The sequence below is a fragment of the Gavialis gangeticus genome, unplaced genomic scaffold (genome assembly GCF_001723915.1).
Source record: "Gavialis gangeticus isolate Ggan-Ray unplaced genomic scaffold, GavGan_comp1, whole genome shotgun sequence".
Taxonomy (NCBI): domain Eukaryota; kingdom Metazoa; phylum Chordata; order Crocodylia; family Gavialidae; genus Gavialis; species Gavialis gangeticus.
The window spans coordinates 44,571,197-44,577,763 of record NW_017728998.1 but is presented as its reverse complement, the minus strand read 5'-3'; the positions used below and the strand labels follow the sequence as shown (position 1 = coordinate 44,577,763).

The 6,567-nt window shown below is 47.8% G+C and overlaps 1 protein-coding gene across 5 annotated transcripts in view; it reads right to left on the bottom strand.

Moving 5' to 3' along the window:
• The window catches only part of FUK (fucokinase), a 47,092-nt gene that overhangs the window by 35,225 nt on the left and 5,300 nt on the right, over positions 1 to 6,567 (bottom strand). For 3 of the 5 annotated variants that reach the window (XM_019505818.1, XM_019505822.1, XM_019505821.1), the window contains exon 1: positions 5,483 to 5,534. The exons of 1 other annotated variant lie outside the window; for it this stretch is intronic. The gene's annotated coding sequence lies outside the window, so the exon portion shown is untranslated. Of the gene's footprint in view, positions 1 to 4,469; positions 4,896 to 5,482; positions 5,535 to 6,567 lie in introns of those variants that run through there. One more of the 5 variants, XM_019505819.1, reaches the window with a different exon arrangement.

Sequence of the window (6,567 nt, the reverse complement as noted above, 5' to 3'; positions counted from 1 at the left end):
TCTGGCATAGCCACAAGATTACCATTTGAGTCTAACAGGGGCCCTACATTACCCGGTGCCCTCTTCTTACTCGCAATGTATTTGAAGAAGGACTTTTTGTTGTCCCTAATCCAGGTCGCTAGCCTAAGCTCCACCCCCACCTTGGCCTTCCTAATGGCCCTCCTGTACTAATGGGCCAAGGAGGAGTATTCCTCCTTGGTGATGGCCCCCCTCTTCCAGCGGGTGTACACCTCCCTTTTGGCCCTCAGGCAGAGCCATGGGGGCTTCAGAGCATTCTTACCCCACATCTTTCTCTCGGGGACTGTCACACTGAGCCTGGAGGATCGTCCCCTTAAGGTACGACCATCCCTCATGGATTCCCATATCCTCTACCTTTTGGGCCCTCAGTGCCTCCCCCACTAATCTCCTAAGTTTGTTGAAGTTGGCCCTTCTGAAGTCAGGGGCTTTAGTCTCGGTATAAGCCCTCAACCCCCTGTGCTGGATGGTGAATTCCAGCAGGCGATGATCACTGTCACCCAGGTGGTCAAGGACCTGCAGTCCCCTCACCAGGTCATCCCCAGTGGCCAAGACCAGGTCCAGCAAGGCATTTTCCCTAGTGGGGCTGTGCACCTCCTAGAGGTCCTGTATTTCAGCTAGGAACCTACATGAATGGTCAGACCTGGCTGACTGCTCCTCCCAGCAGATATCTGGGTAGTTTAGGTCCCCCATGACAATGACATCCCTAGACCCAACTGCCTCCATAAGCTGTATTGAGAAATCCTGGTCCAGCTCAACCCCTTGGTAGGGTGGTCTATAGTAGACACACACCATTAAGATCCCTTTCGCCTTGTCCCCCTTGAAGTTTGACCCATAGTGCCTCTGCCTGACCTTCCTCTGCCCCAAAGCTAATTCTTGACGATATGAGTTGCTCTCTGACAGAGGGCAACCCCCCCGCCTTTCCTCCCAGTCCTGTCCCTTCTATATAGTGTGTATCCCTGAATGCCCACCGCCCAGTCATGGGTAGGATCCCACCAGGTTGATATTCATAGATTCATAGATTCATAGATTAAGGGTCGGAAGGGACCTAGTAGATCTTCTAGCCCGACCCCCCGCCAGGGCGGGAGAACAACAAAAACCCCAAAAAGAGAAATGGGACTCAAACGAGTCCAGCTAGGTGGGCATCCAGCCTCTTCTTAAAGACCCCCAGGGTAGGGGCCAGCACCACTTCCCTTGGAAGTTGGTTCCAGCTCCTAGCCGCCCTAACGGTGAAGTAGTTTTTGCGGATGTTCAATCTATACCTCCTCTCCAACAGCTTGTGCCCATTTCTCCTTGTTATGCCAGCGGGCGCTAGGGGAAACAGCGTCTCCCCCAAACCCCTCTGGTCCCCCCTAGTGAGTCTATAGACAGTCACCAGGTCCCCCCTTAGCCTTCTCTTGTGGAGGCTGAATAGGTTCAGGTCCCGCAGTCTCTCACTGTAGAGTCTGCCCTGTTGTCCCTGGATCATGCGGGTGGCCCTCCTCTGGACCCTCTCCATATTGTCCACATCCCTCTTGAACTGGGGCGCACAGAACTGGACACAATACTCCAGCTGTGGCCTGACCAGTGTCGCATAGAGGGGGAGGATCACCTCTTTGGCTCTACTCGAGATGCACCTGTGGATGCACGACAAGGTCCGGTTAGCCTTGCCAACCATGACCTCGCATTGTCGGCCCATGTTCATCTTGGAGTCAATAATGACTCCAAGATCCCTTTCTGCCTCCGTGCTCTCGAGTAAGGAGTTCCCCATTGTATAAGTGTGCTGCTGGTTCCTACTGCCCAAGTGCAGCACCCTGCACTTGTCCGTGTTAAAACGCATCCTGTTCCTGTTAGCCCACCCCTGTAACCTATCCAGATCCCTCTGCAATCTCTCGCTCCCTGCTAGCGTGCTCACCTCCCCCCAGATTTTGGTATGCTCTAGCTTGTCTTATACACGGGGCCAGATGATCTAATGGTTTATTTTGGCTTTAAATTCTACAAATTTATGAACAATCAGGAGGAAGTTGGCATCTCTGTAGTCAGATTCTCTTTGAAGGACTGAGCCTTGTTCATAGCCTCATAGGCATCCTTCTGCTGGAGATGGAAAGATAAAATAGCTGCCCTGCTTCCAGTGGCCTTCTCCTTGACATGCTGTTGCTGCAAGAAGCAAAGCACTCATTTGCATCATCAAATGCTGATAAATGGAACTAGGAGGCCAAGCCTTATAACACAGGCACCCAAATTTCACCCAGCTAAGGAGTACTCTTGCAGCATTCCAGGAGCTTGGTAAGGAAGCAGGCAGTCCCAAGCTTCCTCTGTAACAGTGGTTTTCAAACTTCCTAAAGTCATGGAACCCTTTCATAGTACTTCTGCTGCTGCAGAACCCCTACCCTATCCGTAAGACTGATATGAAGCCAGGAGACCCAATTCAGAAATGGCTCTGCATCCCCTCCCAACCTACTCTGCAATAATCCCCAATCTCTTTGCAGAACCCCTGATGACCTACAGCTTGAAAACCAAACTATGTACTATGCTTTGTAACATGGGTGAGAGTGCAACTAACATGAAGCGGCCGCTTGGATCAAGATAGGAAATTGCATAAAAGGCTAGCTAGTCTCTAGCTGCTTGAATCAAGTCTGGGACACGCGGTCTTCATGGGCCGGCTACAAATGGAGACCTATACACTGTGACATGTAGTCCATCTAGGCTGGAGACTTAGCAGAAAAGGAAGCATGGTGTAAGACTACACATGATCTCAGCTCCTGCTTCTCTACTGAAGATGAGGGTAACTGCAAACTACGTGAGCATTCACAGCTCACATTTCAGGGATCCCAAGACACTGATGCTATGAGAAGCTAGAGAGACTCACCAAATCTATCCCTGTAACAGTACAAGTGCATACACTTGCTATTTGAAGGCAGGTGAGATAATGTCTTTTCCCTCTCGCTTCCAGGAGAAAACTCTTTTCCTGTTGATTCAGTAGGAATGCCAGACATTAACTGAAAGTTCACAATTCCATCCATCAACAGTGAATTTCCCCTGCTGATAACCTGGTGACCAACTGGCACAACTCTCTTGTAGATTTCCCTGTAGGGAAGCATATCTCTTGCAACTTGTGTGAATGCAAGCGTCACTATTACAGGTGGACGAAAGTAAATGGCCACTTGACTGATCTCTCTCTCTCTTTTTTTTTTTTAAATAAAAGATGGGAGTCTGATTTTCTTGCAATACCTGAGCTACACACAGTAATTCCACCTACAGAAAGTAATTCCACCTACCTACTTATTTTTAATGCTGCCAATGTCATACTATCTAGGTGTCAAGGACTAGAGTTAAAAAGTCACAGCATGATCGGATCTTTTCAGTTACAGCTGAAGAGGTAGAAAAGTACAACAGAGACACTAGACACCGAAACGCAGACATATGGCTTAACACACAGATCAACTACAACTGGCACACGGCTTACCAAATAGCAAGCAGGAGCAGGATTGCCAACCCCAGTGCTCATATATACTCAACACAGTTCTTAAGAGCCATGAGCATGCTTTAAAAACACGAGATTTAAAAGGTAAACAAAATTAACCCTTCTTGAATCTTTGGATATGTTCAGATGATAGTTTTCAAGCTTTTCTTCACAACCACAGAACAACTAAAAAGATGTCTCCTATTCACGTGACTGCAGGAGCCAGTGCTGCCATAGGTCCTTGGCTAGTATGAAAAGTTTAGAAGAGCCAGATAATTATTGGAGTAGTTACATGCAAAGTCTAACAAAGTTTTATGAGCTTTGGCCTGCTTCTCCTCTTTGGACACTTTCTAAGGATTTTCCTCCAAGTCTAAGAATTCTCTCAGTAAACTCTACAAAGTTTGAAGACTTTACACAGGTCAAAAGATCAGATTTAATCTGTAACAACCTTGGAAGTATTTAATTGTACATTTCATGCCTGTGGGAAACTGTTCACAAAATGCATTACATTTTTTGTCCATCAAACCCCAAGGTTTCCGTCGTAACAATCCACTGCCCTTTACTTTCTTTCCTCTGGGTTTCCCAGATATAACCACATCCACCTTCCTATGAAGGATTCTGGATGATGCAATCTAATAAGAAACTTCCTACATTAAGTAGTATTAGCATTAGAAATAAGGGGACAATCAAAACACTCTCTGCACATATTAATACACTGAAATAGACACCCCAGAATTAAAAAAAGAAAATATGCAAGCAAGAGAAAAAGACACAACACTGAATTATGAGGCCAGAGACCAGAATAACTCACCTCCCCCTCCCCCACAAACATGCAAAGCCCAGGAAGGTCTAGATCTGGAAACAAAAGCATAATCCAAAACTCTGGCAACTGCTGCTTTATAAATATGTTGCGGACAGACAGGTTGTTGGCACTAAAAATGCTGGCCCACTCTCGAAATCACTGCATCCCAAAATGCCACAGACAAAATTTATGCATGGGCACCAAAATTACCTGTAATCACTTTTCTCACTGTCTCTCTAGATGGCTTTGGCCATGACAGTGTTGCTGTACATCAGTAAACAAAGCACAGCCCATGAACAAACGTGCCTATCAGAAGTCTGAACCGTGGCTGTAACACAGAAGGAGCAGCACCAAATATATCATGTTTCATGACCCAGAAGATTGAGACGCCTCCTCCAATCACCTCAGCAACTTGCGCTTAGGTCTTTACACTTTGATCTGTTTCTTATTACCTCCATGAGAAGTAAAACAGATGTCTGGGGCAGTTTTCTCACATTCTAGAGTTGGAGTGGGATTTAAGAAGTACTTTTAAAATATAAAAGGCCAAAGGCAGCAATAAAACTCCAGCTGCAGCTACCTCCTTGGGCTGGGTGAGGGCAACAGCTTCCTTTTGTGAGGCATGCTCCACTCTTCTGTCCATTCCCCAGCTGCACAGCAGTAGCCCAGCCTGCTTCCATGATTGACTCCTCCCCAGAGTCCTATTCACACCCTCTGCTCCATCAACTCTGACCTCTTTCAGGAAGCAACTTCTTCAGAACAGGTATTAAACACTCCCAGCTGGAGTTTCCACAGTACCTTCCTAAGGGCCTCCAATGCACATTCCCCTAAGCCTCACAATATCCCTGCTGCACTAAGGTCAAACAGATGTTACACTCCAAAGCACAAGGGAGCACCTGCCTCCTGGGCACCCCTCTGTAGATCGTGTTCCCAGCCAGCCACAGTTTGTTTGCTTTCTCCATGCTTAACAAGCACCTACTTTAAATCCTGCCTCTCCTAGCTTATTCCTTTCACATCCCCTCATGTCTTCCCCCTTATAACTGAACAGGTCTTGTGAGATACCACTGACTGATGCCTTTCAAGATTGTACTGGACCCTGGAGCAAACTCCACACAACAGATGAACATCACCAATATAACTAATATTTCCCCAACATCAGACCACTATCCCTCCCACAAAAGGCAAAAATCACAGCTGTATTGACCTCAATGAAAGTAGGATCTTACCTAGTATAACTGTCTACACAGAGTGAAATGTACCACCCAGACCAAGACTCAACCTGAACAGCTGGAAAGCACATGTGGATGGATAGACAGATGTATCTTGCAGTTTTTTGTGCTGTGGTTCCAATAGGAGCCAGAATGACTCACCCAATAAGACTTCTGCTTCTCTGATGCTCTTGTTGGATATTGGGGAGATGTTGGTCTTTATTTCCTGTGATATAAAAGCACCCTCCAATTTACTAAAATCCTAGAAGTGCTTCAACCAAGCAGTGGGTAAAGCAGCACCAGCTGACTGAACTCACTTGGCTTTTCAAATAGCCTTCATAAATGCCATACACAGCACTTCTGACTTTAGGGGGACAACCCTGCACCAAAGTAAAACATTTCATATGGCATTTTACTGAAGATATCCAAAGCCAAGATGGTGAATATACCCAATGGAAGATGAGGGCTAGCACATCTTTGACAGCTACCCACCATCACTTAAGATTCATCTTCAGCATACAGCAGTTCAGAAGAGGCCTCTTCTGACTATAATTCAAGGGAATGCCCATGGGAACACTCCTCAACGTAGATTTTAACTCCTGGTTTGTGGTAAATAAAATTGTCTAGGTACAAATGAAGGGAGAAACTCCCTGAGAATCTTTCACTAAGCTCTAAGCAAAATGAGTAACTTTAAGGTCAAGAAAGAGGAAGGAGGCCATATCTGTGCTTAAAACAGGTACCTGTCCTGTGGTGGGAAGTGCCTGCATGTCCACACGAACATGCTAAAGCAGGCTGCTCCACCCCTGGCCCACGGGCCCAATGCTGCCCAAGGAACCATGGTGTCCAGCCAACAGGGCTCCCCACGGGCTGGGAAGGCTGGCAGTGGCAATTAGCACTGCCACATTCCCCGGTGCCAAGTCCCCAAGCCGCACGGCGGGACCGGGCCACACGCCGCTCCCCTCCGCACCTGCTGGGCCAGGCCTGGCGCTGGGTCCGAGCCGCGGCCACGCCGGGCCCTGCCCATCCAGCCTGCGGGGCCCAAAGGTAGAGCACGGCCGCCGCCAAGGGCCGTCCCCGCACGTGCGCGGGCAGGGAGCGGCCTG